The following is a 22,262-nucleotide window of genomic DNA, read 5'->3' as shown; positions in this document are numbered from 1 at the left end:
AATGCAGTTGCTCAAAAATGGAACTGGTTGATTGAGGCAGGTGTCACTGGTGTCAGTGATGTTGGCAAATGTAATTGCCCTTTGTAAGAACTATGGTATAATTAAGTGACTGGGTATTGCAGATGGTATTGCAGTGTAACAAAATGGAGTGCTGGCATCCCACAAAGGTTAATCTCACTTTTACATGATAAATGTATTTTTATTCCATTAACCCTTTAGCCTCTATATGTTAAGCAACCCTTGAAGATATGTATTCATGTTTTCTTGTGTAATTGTCTATGAATGTACAATTGTGCACAAGAGCAGCCTGAGTTTAAGGTCATGTGTGGCCAAATGATGCCCTTGTGTTAGGAATGTGAGACGTTTGAGCAAGACAGAAAATTAGACCAAAGGATTCGTAAAAATACCTACTGGGTAGAGATGCTTGAAAATACTGAATATGTTTGATACTCTATTGAGTTTCGCCGACACAGTGACAACATGTTCGTGATAAAGACTCCTATTCAAATTTGTTGTTGGAAGTGTGTGGTTTGTGTACTCCATCCACATTGGGATATTCTTTTTTTAAATATGTATACATGATATTTTTATATATTATTTATTTTCAAAACAATCTGGATCGACAGTCACGAATAAATGAACAGTGCTAGATATAAACTGTGGCATTCATAAAAATATATTAAAGAAGATCGGGCTTTGAGCCACGTAGCAAGTTGCATAACATATTCAATGCCAGAACATTTTCATTTTGTGTTTATAACAAATAAAAGAGGAGAGGGGAAATTAAGGTAAAGGAGAGGGGTGGGTGGGGGATGGGGAAGATGATGTATACAGAGCTAGGAATCTTGAAACGTTAAGAGCAATGACCGAGAAAATAAAGACCAGGGTGAATGCACCAGAGAAAGGCAGGATTCAGGGAGCTGAAAGAATGGGCGTTATGGGTTGCAAGTTAATTGCGCCTGGAACTTATCAGGGAGAAGACAACCGAGTATCCATTTGATTCCTTAAATTCCAGCCAACCAAACCAAGTAGACATGAAAACCGAGTATTTATCAATGGCAGACAAGATAACTTCTTCCACTGACATGTATAAAACCATATAAAGTCGAGCACCAATGTACAGGAAAAACAGCCCTCGCTGCATTAGTCAAGTGTTTCAATAATGACTATTTGTATTTGGAAATCGGGATATTGGTGGGAGAAAGTAGCCAGAAACCTGGATCCCCCGGGACCTCATGGCCGACTATCCTTTCTGACAGCCTCCAAACTGTATAATAAGTGCACATTCCCACCATATGTAGAACAGCATTTCAGGAGCACTGTCTTATCTCCGGCAGGTCACAGAAACTTGTGGGTGGAGTTTGTGAAGAGAGGAAGGGCATCTATACTATCTAGTTAGTTGTTTTTAATGAGTTTCTACCACTGAAACACTTGAAGATCTTTAACCAGGATAAATGGACTGTATTCGAGGCTAAGTCTCTATCCCAAGGTTCTGTAAAGGAGTCTTTAGTCTTGAAAAGCTTGTCCATGAGGATCTTATAGATGTCAGATTTAGCATGAGTGGGAGTGGTCCATGAGACACACAAAATCTCAAAATGGGGTAGTTCCCTCCCCCATGGATCTAATAAAATGTGACAGCTGTATATAGCCCCAATGTTTTCTATCCTCCACAGAGTACTTAGCTTGGAGTTTTGGGAAGGAGCACAGCATGCCGTTGACCACCAGTTGGCCCAACCTGGTCCACCTAACAAATGGGCTCTTGGTGGGCCACTAAACATGATTTTAATAATATTTATAATTAAAAAAATGAAAGTTAAAAAAGTTTATTTTAAAAAATCAAACGTCAAACACTACAGTGTTCAATGTTTGAGGTTCTCCGCTCGCAATTAAAAACCATTAGCTCAAATGTGTATGACCCAGTGCATTTATGATCGTACCGGCTCGAACATGGTTGAACCTGTAAAGCTTTCTTGAATTTAACTTGATTTTCTTAATCAAACTAAAATCAAGAAATTAGAGAAAACTTTTTGTAGGACCGGTTCATCAAACCAGTTAGAGAAATTGATATGTGGCCATTGCAAGCATCTCTGGTACTCGGACAAGGGAAAACATAGACCTCTGGAGTAGTATATTTTTGTCTGTGTTAAGTGCTTATGAAAGGCGTAACTGACAATTTCTATGTTCTCTCCCAGACATTCTGGGGTAAGTCCTCCCCACACTAATGAAGAGGAACAAGCTAGTTTTCCTGCTCTCCTAGACAAAGGAATTACCTATATCATAGGTGCCCATATGGCCATAAACATATCCATAAAAAAACTCCCTCTGAACAGCAGAATGTTCAAGTGTTAGCTCTGTGGGTAAAAACTTGATTCTTCTGTATCTTTTTTGACAGGAGATACATGATCCCTGATGCACCATTCTACTAATTTTAAAGGGTGGAAAATAAATTAAACATAGAAAAGTGGAAACAAGTGTCCTGCATTAATAGTTAGTGAAACGTAAACCACTGTATTACATTATCATTATTAGCATAGTGCATTCTGATTTTTGGGTTTTATCCTGTTTTTGCTTTTTTGGGTTTCATTCCATTCTACATCACCACAAACAAAATAAGTTATGCTTTGTTATTTGGTAAAATAAGGCAACCTATTCAGGGCTGTCAAGAGGAATTCAGGGCCCTGGTACAACAACTTCATGGGCCCCCCTTATAGTTGAGCATGTTAAAAAAAATTGCGGCGGCGCAAAATTGATAGTGGGTATGGTCATACACTTGGGGGCTAGCTATGCATCATTGGGGCATAGCTAGCAGGTCTAAATCGCTATGCCCTGAATTTGCCAGAGCGTGATATATGTCCAAGGACATATGTCAGGACATCTAACACCACAGTGTAGTATATAAAGAATGCACTGTGTACAGAAAGAGTTCACAGTCTTGGCCTGCACCTTACATTGGGCAGAACACACACCAAAATTGGGATTGTCCCACTAGAATTACAACATTTCACAGACTCTCTTGCTCTCTCCTACCTGTTCTTCTCACGTTCACCACCTGTGGCTGCAGGTTTCATTAGTTGTGGCTTGTCTGGGTCCTGGAATGTTGGGGGGCCCTATTTGGAAAAAATAATGGGTACATTTAGAAAATACCAAACAGCCCAGGCGTTAGATCAGTACCACCCACGATAAATAATTAGGCCTTCCTGCAGCTCCAACATTAAAATAATAGTATTCCCATTTAATAAATTAACCTATTTCCCTCCCTACAAACAGTCCCAGCAATACATTAATAGTATTTACATTTCAGAAATATACCTATTTCCCGCAACCATTACTGCCATTAAATAATTCATACTTACATTTAATAAAGAGACCTCATTCTCCCCAAACTCACCCCTACATTCAATAGCCCCAAACCACCCCATATTAAATTAATAGTCTCCACTATTACATTGCCCCACCATCAACCAAAAACAAAAGAGCACCCATTAATTAGCCACCACCTACCTCACACACACTACATTGCCAAAATCTCCCTGTGCCATCACGCACACATTATTGTGCCCCTTCATCATCACCACACTGTGTCTCCTTATGATCACACTGTGCCCCTTCATCACAACCACGCTATGTCCCCTTATGATCACACTGCGCTCTCTATGCTGCTTTTCCCCCCTTCACCTGGCCCCCCTTCATCACCCTGTGCCATGCTGCTTTTGCTTCCCCCTTCTCCTGGCCCCCCTTCATCACACTGTGCCATGCTGCTTTTGCTCCCCCCTTCTCCTGGCACACCTTCATCACCCTGTGCCATGCTGCTTTTGCCCCCCTTCACACTCTGCCATGCTGCTTTTGCCCCTCTTCACTCTGCCATACTGTTTTTGCCCCGTCACACTCTGCCATGCTGCTTTTGCCCCTCTTCACTCTGCCATACTGTTTTTGCCCCCGTCACACTCTGCCATGCTGCTTTTGACCCTCTTCACACTCTGCCATGCTGTCCCCCCCCTTCATCACTCTGTGCCATGGTAGCCCCCTCTTCTTCACCACCACACTGTGCTTTTCTCTCTCTCCCCTCCTCTTGATCATCACCACACTGTGTCTTTCTCTCTCCCCCCGCCCCCTCTTCTTCATCACCAAACTGTGCCTTCCCACCCTCTTCTTCATCACCAAACTGTGCCTTTTTCTCCCATCCCCCTCTTCTTCATCAACAAACTGTGCCTTTTTCTCCCCCCCTTCTTCATCACCAAACTGTGCCTTTTTCTCCCCCCCTTCTTCATCGCCAAACTGTGCCTTTTTCTTCCCCGTCCCATCTTCTTCATCACCAAATTGTGCCTCCCCCCTCTTCTTCATCACCAAATTGTGCCTCCCCCCTTCTTCATTGCCAAACTGTATCTTTTCTTCTATCTCGCTCCCCTCTCATCACGCTGTGCCTTTCCTCCATTCCTTAACTTACCTTTGTATTGCCTTCTTTCAGCTTTCTTTTCTTCTCTTCTGTCCTCTTCTCTCCTCTGTCTTCTTTCTTCTGTGCGGCGCTCCTCACTGAATGTCCGGCGTGACGTGATTACGTCACTCCCGACATTTAGTGCAAACCAAGGAGGGAAGACCCCGGAACAGCGGTCATGTGAGTATTTGTATACTCACATGATTGGGGCACCAGCGTCTACCCCTCCCCCTCGCCCCAAAAAAAAGAGAGACAATCAGATTAAAAAATAAAGTAAAAAAAAAGCCCCGTCGGCAGTGAGGGCCCAGGCCAGCCCCCTGGCATGCCCGGGCCCGCAAAATTAGTTTAGTACCCGTCCCCCCCTCTCAGCGGTCCTGAACATAACACTGCTATACATAGTTCCATACATCTATATCACAAATCAACTAATTGTTTTGTAGCAGTTTCAGGGATTCAAAATATGTCACTTCTCAGAACAAATCATGCAGTGTCTGTGGGTAAGGGAAGTGACCCAGAAAAATTAATGATGTGTATTATACAAAGTTTTTACAGAAAAAGTGCTGGCTAGTTTGCAGTAAAATGTAATGTAAAATGTAATGGCCTATTTACGAAAGGGCCTATCCATGTGAATGGAGCTGAAGGTTATTTTGGAACAACAAAGATGTTTTCACAATATGAGGTCCCATGTAAGAGGGCAAAGTATTTTTCTCAAAGTTGTCCATTTAATTAGATTTCCAGCTGGTAGCATTATGATGCTTTCCCAAGGGTTATTCCCATGTAACTTTAAATAGACTTATTATGCAATTAAATCAACCTTTTTGTAGCATATTGTTCTATTGAAAGATACATTTTTTTCATTTGTTGTTTTTTATTAGGTTGGTTGTTTTATGTGCTTTTAATGCAACGGATGCTAGATACCCAATAATAGGCAAAAATGCATAAATTAAAAACAGTACAGTACAATACGCTATCTCTCTACAATGGTAAAAATTCAAATAAACTTCTTAGAGCTTATTAAAGACTATAGATTAACTAGTTGTTGCTTTACTTAATAATCATAAATTGATGTTTACACAATACTAGGATAAATGTATAGCCCTCTAATCTAAAGTATAATAATAAAAAAGATATATTTTTTCTGCTACTCCATGGATGTTCAATTGAATAGTCAGCTATTTCAAACATAACAATTATATGTATACACTCCACCATGATTCAAATACATTGATGTTAATATATGTAATTTGCTGTTAAGTGCATTGTCTAAATTACTAATTGCTTTAAGTTAGGCACAGATTGATTTGCATTCTTAACCACTAGATGAGGCCTTGCAATGCCATTGTGCCCCCCCCCCTCCTCCCCAGGTCTTCTTTCCTTCTGGCATCTGCCGCACAGTGTGTATGTTCCTTGCAGGATAACCCCACCCTTTCAAGCACCTGTTGTGGCCTATAAATTGATTTGAGCAGCTTCCACTTTTGTATTTGTCTGAGAGGCATGTTGGTGTCAGTAGCTGAGAGGGGGTACTGGCACTGAATTGCTGTTTGGAGGCTTCTGGGGTACCTCTTTGGTAAGTTGGCTCTCAATTTAAAAACACATATGTATGGCCCAAATATATGGGACTCTCATTGTTTAGAGTAGGACCATCCTATTAGCAAAAGCGCCTTGGCGTGGCGGATGGCTTAAACATACATTTGCAAATGTGTGCAACAAAGACTTTTGCATTTTTATCTACAGTAGAAATGGCAGATCTGTTGCTGGCTATAGCAGTGTGCTGGGGGAAAAAATGTTGTGTGTATGTTCCTTGCAGGATAACCCCACCCTTTCAAGCACCAGTTATGGCCTATAAATTGATTTGAGCAGCTTCCACTTTTGTATCTGCCGCACAGTGCAAGGTCACCCCTAATGGTCGAGAATGCTTGACTACAATTCCGTTTGTTTTTAAAACACAAACAAAATACCTTGCAAGTAACTTGCCTGCTGCTTGACCATCAGAAGAACTGTGTACACACAGAATTACTGGGTATGACAGGCTTCTGCAAAGCCCAGTAGATGATTTATAGCATGCTAATTGGTCCATTTAGCAATAAAAGTGGTGAGCAGTCTTCAAATACTGATAGGGGAATGGTTGGAACTATCCACTAGATTGCAAAAAACTGTGAAACTTCTCCAGAGTGCTGATAAACAGTTTTGGCACCACTGGAGGGATAAGTAATTCATTTGGGTCACCACCAGAGATCTGGGATCTGCATTTTATCACTAACAGAAATTAGAGGGAACTGCCTTATAAAGCCACCAGAGGTCTGAAGGTCTGCTATAGATATAGGGCCTGAGTCACTAAGGAAAGTAAGGCAAAAAAGGAGTAAATATTCTCCGGGACAGACCATTTTACAATGCAAGGGGTGCAAATTAGTTTATTATTTTGCACATAAGTTAAATGCTGGCTGTTTTTCATGTAGCACACATATACTTGATAGCTTTATTTTTACACTGAAATTTAAAGTGGATCTAGGATATGCTCTACCCTAACAAAAGATCTGTCCTGACATTTTAAATTTACCTCCCCCTCCAATACAACATGGTTTTGCCCAGGTTCAAAGTTACTCCTTTTTTATGCTTTACTCTCCTTAATGACTCAGGCCCATTGGGTGTCTGCATTGTAGAACAAAAATACATTTATGGGACTTGTATTGTAAAACCACCAAAAGTGGGGGGTCTGCCAAGTCCTGATTATCCAATAGCCTGCAGCTTTGAGCGGAGAAGGGGGGGGGGGAATTTTGGGTGTCCAAAATTGTGACAGGGAGAGATATAAACTGAAGTTCATTTTAAAATATAAGAGAATAGTTGTTCTCAAAAGTAAAAACAGGAAATGAAAGACAAATGTTGTGAGATTTTACTCTTGACACATTTCCATGGTAAAGGATGAAGATAATAAGTCATCCTTGGGCGGGGCCTTTGAGCGTAAGCTAATAGGAGAGACAAGAATGGGGACAGCTGCAGGCGTGACAGTCCCCTCTGTCTTCACATCTTCACCCTCAGCGCTCATTCATGCCACTGTTCTGCTACATAGTTGTATTGTTAATGAAAACCAAAGTCGAGTTTCGAAAACACGAGAACATAAAATTGATGTGGTGTGTGAAGGAAGACGGATTTTAAATTCAGGACGAGTTAGTTTTTACCTACCGTGTATTAGCATGGTGTGGAAAGTGAGGGAGCACTGGGAGGTTATTAACCTAGGGAGACCTGAACTCTTAATCAGGCTCTGGGGACAGGTTTGGCATTGAATAGCAGCCACGAATATAACCTCTGTATTTTATAAAGATCGCTAGAATGCTCTCTGTGTTGTATAGAGATTACTAGAATGCTTTATGTGCTGTATAGAGATCACTAGAAAGCTCTCTGTGTTGTAGAGATTACTAGAATGATTTATGTGCCATATAGAGATCACTAGAATGCTCTATGTGTTGTATAGAGATTACTAGAATGCTCTCTATATTGTATAGGGGTCAATAGGCTGCTCTGTGTTTTGTATATCAGTCATTAGAATTATGTATTTTATTCAGAATAGTCTGCGTTATATACATGTCATATAGGACTGGTAGCTGCTGTGTTTGATTATAGCTCCTTGACAAAACACACACACATTAGATAAGCCATGTCCAAACTCTTCTGTCACACCCATTTGTCCATTGTGGCATACTGGTATAAAAACCTGGGCCACCGACTTTCTACTTGCCTTCCCAGGTCAACACTAATTATTAAATTAACGAGTAGGTATATAATAAAGTCTATGAAACATGAAGATTTGAGCCAGCCAATTTCTTGAAGAGGTCAAAATTGTTTTTTCTGGTAAAAGCAGAATATCTTCCCATTCCTAATTATTAAATTAATGAGTAGGTATATAATAAAGTCTATAAACATGAAGAGTTGAGCTAGCCAATTTCTTGAAGAGGTCAAAATTGTTTTTCTGTAAAAGCAGAATATCTTCCTAATTCTCAATTGGGCCTACATCCTCCACTTTACAAATGGAGTCACAAATATATACCAATATAATCAAGCAAAGACAATGGGCATCCTAATATTCTGTTCTGTTCTGTTTCTATAATAGTTGTCAAGTTTAACATTTCCCGTTCAATTGAAATAAAGTCTTCCCATTCAAAATTTCATTTTTAACTGAAGTACAGTCTTTAGCCGCGTCCAGAGATATTACCATATGGACCCAAGTGTACTGTGTAGAAGTTACACTGGTATAAAACATATCACTGTTGTCTGTTGGGGAGAAATGTAGATTAATCAGAAAATAGAATAGTGAGAATGCATTAATTTAGTCACATTGCTAAAATGTTGTCCATGATTTACACTTAAAAGAGAGATTGGGCTATACAACTCAAGTAAAGACAAATATTTTGAGGCTCTATGTCAATGTGGAAAAGATAAAACTGCTGGTAAACTATGGAGGTTTCTTGATAACAGTGGCGGTTTCTAAAATCCTGCCAAATTAGGAAAAGAGACTGATTTAGAGTTGGACATAAGTCCAACTATCAGGCGTAAAATTCCACTTTGTTTTACTGTTCATACACAGTGCAAGAGTTTTGTATAAGTCTCATATGCTCCCTCCTATGCCTGGAGAGGAGGAAAGGGGGCAGTGGTCAGGGCCAGTGCAGGTTACTGATAATCAGGAGGATGGGAGAAAAAGAGATGGATGTCACGGGCACTAGGAGTCTTGCCCAGGAATTCACCAGATGACTGGGCTTACCAGAGTAGTGAAGTTCACACAACGGTCCTCTGGTAGCAGGGTGACTAGCAGAACATATATCACAGCAGATGGAGAGAGAATGCCAATAAATAATAGGAAAGTCAGTGACTTGCAGCAATCTTTGGTCAATGAATCAGCGACTAGCTGATATAGTGGAAAGGCAGATTTGAACACGGAGATCAGGATGGACGTGAGTAGATGCAGGGAGGTAGCAGGGAAGTCAGTGGTCTGCGTACAGCAAGTTATACCACTGCTTATGGTGAGGAGACTTGTCCAGGTGCAGGTAGGTAGCGGGGAAGTCAGTGGTCTGCGTATAGCAAGTTGTACCACTGCTTATGGTGAGAAGACTTGTCCAGGTGCAGGTAGGTAGCAGGGAAGTCAGTGGTCTGCGTATAGCAAGTTGTACCACTGCTTAATAGGTGAGGATGTGTACAGGTGTTGATGAGTGGAAACATACAAAGATAATAGGATGCAGACACTGAGAGCACAGAGGAACTTGATCCCAATAGGTATGCAGCGTATCCAACAAAGTCTATATAACGGTATGTGTGGCGCTGCTTGGTAGAGACTTGCTCAGCACAGATATGCAGGCCAATAATGGATAGTCAATCACAGTTATGCATATAACGACTGAGTAGTACAGTAATTCCAAACAGGTATGCAGCGTAACAATAACAGTCTATAGCGGGTATGGATACCGCTGCTGAGCGTGGAAACTTGTCCTAGCGGATATGCAGAGTAAACATAGAAAGTCAATAACAGATAAGCATACCGCTATTCAGTAGAACAGTCTGTCCACAGGGAGATGCAGGAACTGCAGAGACAATGGACGGCAGAGACGAGTGTAGGAACCACAGGTGAGTAGATCCGGTAATCAGAGTCCAGCTGAGGACACAGGCAGGAAACAGAAGACTGTAGCAGGTATGGAAACCAGCGATGAATAGCACAGGGAATCCACAGGAACTGGAGACACTAGTAGTACACAGGAGATAGTAGCGGGTATGGAAACCAGCGATGAGTAGATCAGGAATCAGCAGGAAACTGAAGACACTAGGAGAACACAGGGAACACCTTCAGAGACTCACAGGGAATGAGACTCCAAGATCAGGCAATGAGGTAATGCACACAGGTGCCTTAAATAGGGAGTTGCCTGATCAACCAATTGAGATTGATTAAAAGCAACAGTCACAAGAGCTCTTGGGAGCTGCGCATGCGCAGACCATCAGGATGGCGGACGGCCGCGGTTCAGGATAGGTGCCGGCAGGAATGCTAGTGAGCCACGCACCAGCGCAGAGGCACTCACGGTCCAGTGAGTGACAATGGACAAATAGCCGCAACCAGTTTTCGCTGTGCATGTGGAATTTAGAATTTCGAGTAAATTGCATTAGCACCTCTACGCCAGGAGAGGCAGATTGGGGTGAGCTTCAATGACTAACATACAGTAAAGGCATGCACACCCACAAGAGATCTCCAGATATGTCTGTAAAGATAAACATGTAAATATTGGCTCTATATAAGATATTTTAGCAGCCGTGGAGTTTGCTACATATTGCTGTTATTGAGTACAAACATGAACCCTTTGTAACATTTCCCCACCATACCCACACTGCTTCTTATCCGCTAACTTAAAGGGGTTTCACACTCTATAAACTAAAAACTAATTATGTAAGTCACACTTCACTCAGACTCTGCATGTGAATATCTACAAACTTGCAACAAAATATTATGTTACTAGATTGTTTTATTTGGGCTGGCATCCTCCACTTGTGCACAATATCATGAAGATCATCTATGACTTACACAATCTATTTACTGGAATTCTCAGGAGATTAAAAGAAGGCAATTTATGAATGAAGTACATTGCATCAAACTCTTCTAACCAATGAGAACAGCTTTCCTACTATCTGACCAATCAGAGCGAAGCTACTCTGTTTGGTTAGGATGATTGTCTCTAAGCCTGTAATTTGTGGCTCTTGTAAGGAACAGTCTTTTCATCACTCGTGTAGTTTTTAGCTTAAATCTTTGGATTGCAAGTTTTGAAGACAGAAGAGAACACTCTGGGTCTAGGTGGTAAAAACTGGGTTAAAGAGGGTATGTATCTTGCACCAGGGGATTTCTCTATCATCTAAATAAAAACATAAATATGTACATATCTCACACAAGACACCGCAAAAACTTTAATTCATGCACTCATCAATTTCCCCATCGACTATTGTAATTTCCTCCTTACTGGTCTTCCCAAAATCAGACTCGATCCCTTACAATCTATCTTGCACGCAGCGGCTAGATTGATTTTCCTTACAAATCATTTTTCTTCTGCTGAGTCACTCTGTCAGTCTCCACATTGTTTACCTGTTTTTAAAAGAATCCAATATAAAATTCTTCTACTAACATACAAGGCCATAAACAAAATTGCACTGACATACATCTTGTCACTTGTCTCAAAATATCTCCCAACACGACACTTCCATTATACACAAGATGTGCGTCTCTCTTCCACTCTGATCTCTTCCTCCCTTTCTCGGTTACAGGACTTTTTTCGGGCCGCACCCACTTTATGAAATTCACTCCCTCGCACCACAAGACTTTCCCCTATTCTTCAAACCTTCAAGCATTCTCTGAAAACCCACCTCTTCAGACACGCTTATAATATTCCTCTACCACTCTCTTAATCTCCCTAGGTTACCCTATTACCACCCTCTACACAGCTAACACAAGACAACAACCCTCTGACCAACATAGTTGTGTGACTGAGCACACAGCCCACTAAATACTTTGTAATCTTTGCTTTCTAGCTGGACAAATATTCAATATGATGTAGCACTTACCCTTGTGTATCAAACCATTTTCCCATAGATTGTAAGCATGCGAGCAGGGCCCTCTTACCTCTCTGTATTTATGTTTTACCCAATATTGTTTTATTACTGTTTGTTCCCAATTGTAAAGCGCTACGGAATCTGCTGGCACTATATAAATAAATAAATGATGATGATGATGATAAAATAAAATGCTAATTTTTAATAATTTTTAATTACAAACTACCAGTTGAATGTAACAAAATCTAAAAACAAATATAAAAATCTAAATATAAAACTATAATAAAATATCCTGCCATCCTATGGCACTGTAGCTAAGTGACCTCTCCAGAATTTTGTGCTTGCCCAGGAAAAAAAGTGAGTATTGCAGGATTGTGAACAGACACCAGAGCACCAGAAGGAAAACTGACATTAAGTCAACCTGGCATAAACTGTGCTGGCATGGAGTAGAAGACGTACACACAGAGCGCCAGGGAAAAGAATGAGGATAAGGAGGAAATATGTGGGGTTAGACGTGTGTGATTTCTACACTAAGTGGGATTTTCTCACAAAGTGGACGAAAATGCACAGTTAGACAACACAGCAACTAATCCTCATCTTTCTCTTCTCTTTTCATCTTCAGGTATGTTCATCCATGCTGCTACTACTACTCTGATCATTATTCTGTGAATTTCATCCCTGCAATCTGTGTTTAAGTATGTTCATCCATGCTGCTACTACTACTCTGATCATTATTCTGTGAATTTCATCCCTGCAATCTGTGTTTAAGTATGTTCATCCATGCTGCTACTACTACTCTGATCATTATTCTGTGAATTTCATCCCTGCAATCTGTGTTTAAGTATGTTCATCCATGCTGCTACTACTACTCTGATCATTATTCTGTGAATTTCATCCCTGCAATCTGTGTTTAAGTATGTTCATCCATGCTGCTACTACTACTCTGATCATTATTCTGTGAATTTCATCCCTGCAATCTGTGTTTAAGTATGTTCATCCATGCTGCTACTACTACTCTGATCATTATTCTGTGAATTTCATCCCTGCAATCTGTGTTTAAGTATGTTCATCCATGCTGCTACTACTACTCTGATCATTATTCTGTGAATTTCATCCCTGCAATCTGTGTTTAAGTATGTTCATCCATGCTGCTACTACTACTCTGATCATTATTCTGTGAATTTCATCCCTGCAATCTGTGTTTAAGTATGTTCATCCATGCTGCTACTACTACTCTGATCATTATTCTGTGAATTTCATCCCTGCAATCTGTGTTTAAGTATGTTATAGGAAACTGTTATCTGTTTAAACTTAGGTTGGCACAGTCTTTTATTGCTGCCTAATTTATGATAGGTATCTGGCCTCCTCTATCCTTTCCCACAAATGTTTTCTTTTCCTTTGATTAGCTGACCAATTAGCACATCTGTAGTGTATTCCTAAATTAGACTGACTACATCTTAGCTTCATTCTATGGGGAGACGTATGTGGGGTTAGACGTGTGTGATTTCTACACTAAGTGGGATTTTCTCACAAAGTGGACGAAAATGCACAGTTAGACAAACATTGGACTACATTTGACTTGATTTAACTCCCAGCAATAAGCAGCATCTGCCACAGCCTATTTCTGCACTACTTGTCTATTTATATGGAAGACTGCTAAGAGGTAATTCTTAAAATACCCTTGCTTTTTGCTTTTACCCCCTTTTTTCACAATGTTTCACAAATTGCTTTTCGTAGTCTCATTTCATGGCATGATCTTTAGGACTGTGTCATCTTTCACCCCTCCACCAACACACAAATTTGTTCATATTGCACCTGCATTACTCCACTCACCTCTATTTAACACCCATGAACTGTTGTCCTATTTATTATCTCTAACAAGTACAGCCTCCACCTGTCGCCAGAAAATAAAAGGCCACACATCTTACAATCCCCTTGCCTATCTTTCGCTCACTCTGCTTCTATTAGCTGGTGATATATCACCTAATCCAGGTCCCCCACACTCCTCACACACACATACATCAGAACACTACCGTTCTATAGCAAACCTCAAACACATCACCTGTCTACCCTCTCTTCCAAAGTCCTTTAAATGTGCCCTTTGGAATGCACGATCTGTTTGTAACAAACTTACCTCCGTTCATGATCTCTTCCTCTCAAAAAACCTCAACCTTCTGGCAATAACAGAAACATGGCTCATGCAATCAGACACTGCCTCACCTGCAGCACTTTCACATGGTGGCCTCCATCTCACCCACACCTCCAGACCTGAAGGCAGACAAGGAGGTGGGGTTGGACTACTTCTCTCCCCACAGTGCACATACACAGTTCTACCAAATGTCCCATCACTCACGTTCACATCTTTTGAAGTACATGCTATTCGCATTTTTAATCCATTCTCCCTACGTGTTGCGGTGATCTATCGTCCCCCTGGAGCACACCAACAATTTATTGAGGATTTCTCTGCATGGCTCCCTCACTTCTTATCTTCAGACATCCCCACCATCATCATGGGTGACTTCAACATCCCCATTGATAACCCACCTTCCAAAGCTGCTTCCAAACTACTCTCTCTAACATCCTCACTTGACCTCTCCCAGTGGATTGAATCATCTACTCATAAGGATGGCCACTGCCTTGATCTTGTTTTCTCTAGACTATGCTCAGTTTCTAACTTTATTAATACACCCTTCCCCCTCTCGGATCATCACCTTATCAGCTACACTCTCACCCCCACTGCTCTAACCTCTCTACTGTCTAACTCAACCAAGCCTCCTCATACTCGTAGAAATCTGAATTCTATTAATCTTCAACAATTTTCCACCTCTCTCCAACACCTTCTCTCCCCTATCTCTACATTCTCATCCCCTGAGATGGCAGTACCTCATTTTCACCTAACCTTAGCAACGGCCCTTGATCAAGTGGCTCCAGCGACACTTCATACTACACGTCGACTTCGATGTCAACCGTGGCACACCAAAGCAACACGAAATCTTCAAAAACTGTCCCGTAAAGCAGAACGTCACTGGCGTAAATCTCGAAGCTCTAATGACTTCTTCACATATACTTCTGTCTACCACTCCTATCGAAATGCTCTGGACACTGCAAAACAAACATACTTTCAATCTCTTATCTATGCTCAGGCTTCTAACCCCAAACGCCTTTTCAATACATTTAATCATCTTCTCAATCCTCCCACCCCGAACCCTCCATCTACTATCAGTGCTCAGGATCTTGCTACCTACTTCAAGGACAAGATTGATAAGATCAGACTAGAAATGGTATCCTCTTCCTCAACAAGCCATCAGCTCATTTCCTTCCCACTACCCTCTGACACCCTCTCTTCATTTGACCCCACAAATGAAGAGGAAATTTCTACGCTCTTCTTATCTTCCTACTCTACCTCCTGTCCTCTTGATCCTATTCCCTCGCAAATTGGTAGATCCCTGTCTTCTGTGCTCATTTCACCTCTAACTCAAATCTGTAATCTCTCACTCTCTACTGGCATCTTTCCATCACTATACAAGCATGCAGTGATTACTCCTATTCTAAAAAAACAAAACTCCGACCCAAACTCTCTCTCAAATTACCGTCCCATCTCTCAGCTCCCTTGCCCCTCCAAGCTTCTAGAGAGACTTGCCTACACTCGCCTCACACGCTTTCTTTCCGCAAACAACCTGTTGGATCCTCTTCAGTCAGGCTTTCGTTCTCAACACTCCACAGAGACTGCGCTGACCAAGGTTGTTAATGATCTGATCACTGCTAAGACTGAACGCCATTACTCTCTCCTAATTCTCCTTGATCTCTCGGCTGCATTTGACACAGTTGACCACTCTCTTCTCATACAAACGCTGCAATCCCTAGGTCTTCAAGACACAGTTCTATCCTGGTTCTCATCTTACCTCTCTAATCGCTCTTTCACTGTTAATTTCTCTGGAGCCACATCTGCTCCGCTTCCCCTATCAGTTGGAGTACCACAAGGCTCGGTGCTAGGTCCTCTGCTGTTCTCTATCTATACCGCTTCTCTTGGAAATCTAATAAGTTCCTTTGGCTTTCAGTATCATCTCTATGCGGATGATACCCAAATCTATCTATCCTCTCCTGATATCTCGACATCTGTGTTGTCCCGTGTAACTGACTGTCTTTCTGCCATTTCATCTTGGATGTCCTCTCGTCAACTCAAACTTAATCTTTCTAAAACAGAGTTAATAATATTCCCACCCGCCAACAAGAGCATACCTGACATTTCTATCTCTGTTGATAACATGACCATAAATCCCACCCCACAAGCTCGCTGCCTAGGTGTAATCCTTGATTCACGCCTATCCTTTGTTCCCCACATTGACTCTATATCTAAATCATGTTACATACATCTAAAGAACATTTCCAGAATCCGCACATATCTCACACAAGACACTGCTAAAACCTTAATTCATGCACTAATCATCTCCCGCATTGACTATTGCAATTCCCTCCTTACTGGTCTTCCCAAAAACAGACTCAAACCCCTAAAATCTATTTTGCATGCTTCGGCAAGACTGATTTTCCTTGCAAATAGCTATTCCTCTGTTGAATCACTCTGTATGTCTCTACACTGGCTGCCTGTCTTCTACCGAATCCAATATAAAATACTTTTACTAACCTACAAGGCCATCAACAAAGCTGCACCAACATACATCTCCTCTCTTGTCTCAAAATATCTCCCAACTCGGCAACTCCGTTCTGCAAAAGATCTGCGTCTCTCATCCACCCTCATTACATCCTCCCATTCCCGGTTACAGGACTTTTTTCGGGCTGCACCCACTCTATGGAACTCTCTCCCTCGCACAATAAGACTCTCCTCTGTTCTACAAACTTTCAAGCGTTCTCTGAAAACCTACCTATTCAGACAAGCGTATAATATTCCTCAACCACCATCTTAACCTCACTACCTTTAGCCTGTTACACAATTTCACACAAGACAACTACCCCCGGACCAACATTATTGTGTGACAGGATCATTTAGCTTATGAGTCACCCTACCTTTGCAGTCTGGCTGGGCCAAGATGCAAAATGTATACTTAACCTCATGTGTCAATCTCCCATTGTCCCATAGATTGTAAGCTTGCGAGCAGGGCCTTCTCACCTCTTTGTCTGTTTTACCCAGTTTGTTTATTAGTTTATTACATTTGTCCCCAATTGTAAAGCGCTACAGAATATGTTGGCGCTATATAAATAACTGATGATGATGATGATGATGATGATGATGAAATCCAGCTACTTCCTTCTCTTTAAGTCATAGCAATAATTTTCATTCATAAAATAATGTATTTATTATTCTTTTCTTTCTACTTAGTCACACTTCTGAAATAATCTTGTTACATTGTGCAGGTTGCTGCTGACAATTTGCCACTTTGCTGTGTTGTGACACATTTACTAACACTGGAGAAGTTATATCAGCCAACAAAGTTGTTTTCAAACAAAGAAACTAGTGAGCAAGAAAATTGAATTACTTGGAATAAAACAATGTCTACTTATAATAAATCAGAGCAGTTATAATTAGAGATGGGCGGGCTCGGTTTCCCGAGATCCGAATTCATCCGAATTTAGCCTATCCGAGTACCGAGACGAGCACGCTCGGTACTCTCCCGCCCGTTCAGAATCGAAATCGAGGCAAAACGTCATCGTGACGTATTCGTATTTATGAGCTCGGTTCTCGCGAGATTTGAAAAGCATAAATACCAGCCTCCACAGCAATCCATCGCCATTTGACAGAGGGAGAAAGCAGGGTTAGGTCACACAGGCTATATCAGCGCAGGGACAGAGCAGTAATTGGACACATTATTGTTTCTAGTCAATACCATTCTAATCTTAATACCAGATGTTACAGCAGTAAGAGGAGAATAGAGGAGGGTTTGTGTTCAATTTCTGGCACTCCAAGTGCTTTTAGGGTGTTCCCCATTCTTTTGCATTCATTTTTCTGGCTGTCAAAAGTCATATATGTCAGCAGTCTAAAAAAAAATATTTAGCACTCCAAGTGCTTTTGGGGTGTTCCCCATTCTTTTGCATTAATTTTTCTAGCTGTCAAAAGTCATTTTAGCACTACAAGTGCTTTGGCCTCATTATAATGGATTCAAAGCAGTCCACATATGAGCAGAATCATCAACCAGGTTCTGTCACCAGTTCTGATGGTAGTGTTCCCAGTATGTCATCTGGGAAAGGCAATGTCAAACTACATAGTCTTTTGAAATCAGGCAAAAATAAACACTCACCAAAAAGAAATTTACCGCATTGAAGCGAAAAAGAAGTGTAACTGAGGAAAAGTTAAGTGCCGATAAAAAAAAAAATTGCCAACATGTTATTCTACACATGCAGTGGCAAAGAAAAATTGAGGCCTTCGCCTTTCTCTATTAGTGGCAGATCTAAAAATGTTACCAAGCCTTCTTATTCTACGGTCACTCGTGAGCAATTAAGACCAAGTAATTTGGAGTCTAAAAGAGGTACACTACTACTGTTACGCGTCAAAGACAAGCTGCAAGAAAACAGTAAGGCAGTAGAGGATAAAGTATGCTCAGAATCAGAAATGACACAAATCCCTGTGGAGAGTCCATCCACCAGTGGTATGTCTAATCGTGAGCATTCTGATAATATACCCATAAAGAAGGGCCCTTTCAGCAGTTCTGCTGATGTGTGCCTGAACAGCTCGAGTGTAGCCGGTGATACACCAAGTGAGGATGACACTTTGGAATTAGAAGTGGATGAGGGGGAGATTTGGGTAGCCGACGAGGGCGCTGATGAGGATGCGGTTGATTGTGTAAGTCCTGTGCTAGTGGCAGCAGGGTGGCACCAGTGGCAGCAGTTCTGGCACGTGAGGTTATGGCACCAATTTGCACTTTCCAAACACAAGCAGAGATGACGCAGGTGGCAGACCACAACAATTTGACATCTGGGCTGGTTTGAAGGATTTGACAAAAAAATGTGTGACCTTGCACATAACTTATAACTGCAACCAATCCTACTATTAACATGCAAAGGATGGTGGAGGGCCTAGCAGGGATTAAACTGTATTTTTCCTAATTTGCACTAATACGGTTTGGGTGTAATCTACACCCCAAGTCGAGTGCTCAATTGCTAAGAGTCATTGATGAAGAGGAAGACAAGCAGGCTTGTCTGTAGAATTTGCAGGCAAATTCTACTGCGTTCTATAGGTAACACCCAAAGAGAAGAGCTCCATTGCTCCATTGCTAATTGTAATTGCTGAAATAGAAATAATAGGACTGACAATCTGCAGTTACATTTTATTGTACCATAGCTCACTCAGAAACAGGAGAGGTGGCAGGGTTCAGTGCTAATCTTCCTCAAACAATACTAATTCATCCCACCATACTAGAAGTCTGTGTACTATGATGTAATTGCCGATAATGTCCTTCGAAATGGAATTAGTAGTTCATTTTAGGGCAGAGCTGTCACGATTTTTGGCCAATTCTTTTACAGCAGAGCAAATATCTAAATGTTGTGTGGAATCATCTGCATCACCACTGGGTGTCTTGGGAAAGCAATTTTTTTTACAACAAGCAGTTGCCAGAGAAACTGAAGGAGAAGACGTCTAAACAAGATGTTGATAGGTCTTGGATCTGTCACGAATACTTACCCCTCTGCGTTCCCCCGCCTCTCCATCGGACCCGGAAGCCACACTTTCTGGTTCGGCGGTCACGTGATCGCTACCTAAGGAGGTCACATGATCGTTACCTAAGTCGGGGAATTCAAGAGTGAACACAGTATAAAAGCATACCAGTTCCTGGCTCCTGATTCCTGTGTCCTCCTTGTTCCTGCTTCCTGTGTGTTTGCCCTCCTGTGTACCGACCCGGCTAGCTGACCACACATCTGTTCTGGTGACCCGTGTACCGACCCGGTTTGATTGACTCTGAGATTTTCTTCCGATTCTGTCTGCATTGCCTGCCTGTGTACCTACCCGGCCTGTCCGACCATTCTCATCTTGCTCCTATCCCGCTGTACTACATCTTGGGGCAAACCTGAGGACCGCGACCTGCGACTCCTGGCAGCAAAGCCCATCCCGCCTTGCGGCGGTTCTTGGTGAATACCGGGGAGATCGTTAGACTCCGCACCTCAGGTAAGCAAGCGTTAATCAAGATTAGTAGTGTATCCAGTAAACTGTAACAGGATCCTTGCGAAGCAAATTAAGTATTTTGTCTACAATTACAATATAGCACATTTACTTTGTTTTATGTCACACATTAAATTTCTGTAGCTCTTTGTCAAAATGTATTATTAAGGCAATCACTTGACTCAAGCTAACCATGTCTACACAGGTAACTACTTCGCTGGACTAAAGTACATTCCCCTCAAATGCTAATCTTCTTGCAGCTGCTGCATTCTCCTACATGGTGTTGCAGAAAACAGAAATTGGCCCTAAATTTTTCCGGACACAAACAGCATCTCCTGCATGTCATTTTTTAAAAGTTCTGTAACACCAAGTTGATTGTGTGTGCAAAACAGGAAATGTGATGGAATTCAACCCCGCTGTAATGCTTGAACAATATTGGGGGCGTCATCAGAAATGACATATCCTCAGGAGAGTCCAAGCAGGATTAGCCATCTTTCAATGACATCCCTTAGTTTTTGGAACAGATTGTCAGCTGTATGCCTCTTAGTGAAGCTGATGATATACAGAGTAGCCTACTTCTGAAAAATGTGACGTACTTGGGTATTTGCTGCTGCTGTCCCTGCTGGTGAAGGCGAATGACCAACCCAGTGGGCTGTCACAGTCATATAATCTATACTTTGCCCAGTTCCGCTTGCCCACATATCTGTGGTTAAGTGTACAGTGGGTAGAATGCCATTTTGTAGCCCAATGATTACATTTTTAAGAACTTTCTGGTAGAGGTGAGGAATAGCTTTTCTAGTAAAATGGTGTCGTCATGGAATTTGGTAATAGGGACAGAACACCTCAAGTAACTGTCTAAAACCAGCTGCATTAATAATGGACATTGGACGCAGATCTAATACTAGCATAGTCCTTATGGCGTCTGTGATCCGCTTTGCGACTGGGTGACAGATTTCAAACTTGCTTCCTCTTGCAAAGGATTGTTTAACTGTAAATTATTGGTTCCGGTGATATTGATGATGAAGGTGTTGGGGGAGGGGGGGTAGATTGCAGGTGCTGGGATGTAGATGAGAGAAGGGAGGCAGATGATACTGGACTGCTTGTTTTTTTTTTTTAACCTAAGTTTCTGATTTTCCCAACAGCTTTCGAAGAACTCGCTGAAAAATGACGTAATATGGATGAGGATCCCAGATGGTTAAGGTCCCTAGCTCTACTGAGTGTGGCTTTAAAAACGCTACAAATGGCTAGAGAACTGTTGTCAGGATTTGTGTAAAATAATTCCACACTTAAGAGGTGGATTTTTAGTCTTATGCCCAGGCATGACAATGGCCTTTTTCTTATCACTGGCAATAACTGCAGCAATTTTTCATTGAAAGTGTATGAAAATCATATTGTGACCTAGGAAGTGGTCAAAATTGAATGGAAATGACTGGAAATTAGTGTTAGTGAGGTTAATAATAATGTAGGTACAAAATAATACCTAAATTATGTTATTTTAGGCCAAAAAAAATTAATTTTTGTAACAAATTGCAAAACCAAACCAAACAAAACCAAAACCAAAACACGCAATTACGGTTTGGCAAAACCAAAACCAAAACATGACGGTAATCCAGATCCAAAACCAAAACCAAAACCAAAACACGGGGGTCAGTGAGCATCTCTAGTTATAATAAAAGTGCAAAGTCAAAACATTTTATTAGAACTATCCAAGTAAAAAACTTGGATATGAGAGGCTGTAAAAGAACCATCTAAGCCTAGAGAAGACCAATTGTTTTAAAGAGAAGAGTGCTCAACTAAGACACAATACAATGTTTTCAGCTGATTATTGGGTCAATCAGAAGATAAACTACTGATTGGCCCAATATTACAATATTGTGTACCTTGGAACAATCAACGGTTATCGTTCCAAAGCAAATTAAATCGTTGATCGAGATTTTCAAACTGACATTGTGCCATCGTTGATAGTGATTTTTAGTCAGTTTATAAAATCAAATCAAATGATGCAATGTGCTTTGGTACGATAAAACATAATGGTGGGAGCGTATACACTAATGTAATATCAGGCCTGACAGTTGTTTATCGTGCGATTGGCACGGTAATTAATTGAAAAACCTGTAGTGTGTACCCAGCTTTACTGCAAACCCTTACATCTACCTA

The sequence above is a fragment of the Mixophyes fleayi genome, chromosome 1 (assembly GCF_038048845.1).
Source record: "Mixophyes fleayi isolate aMixFle1 chromosome 1, aMixFle1.hap1, whole genome shotgun sequence".
Classification (NCBI taxonomy): Eukaryota; Metazoa; Chordata; class Amphibia; order Anura; family Limnodynastidae; genus Mixophyes; species Mixophyes fleayi.
This window is presented reverse-complemented; position numbering follows the sequence as displayed.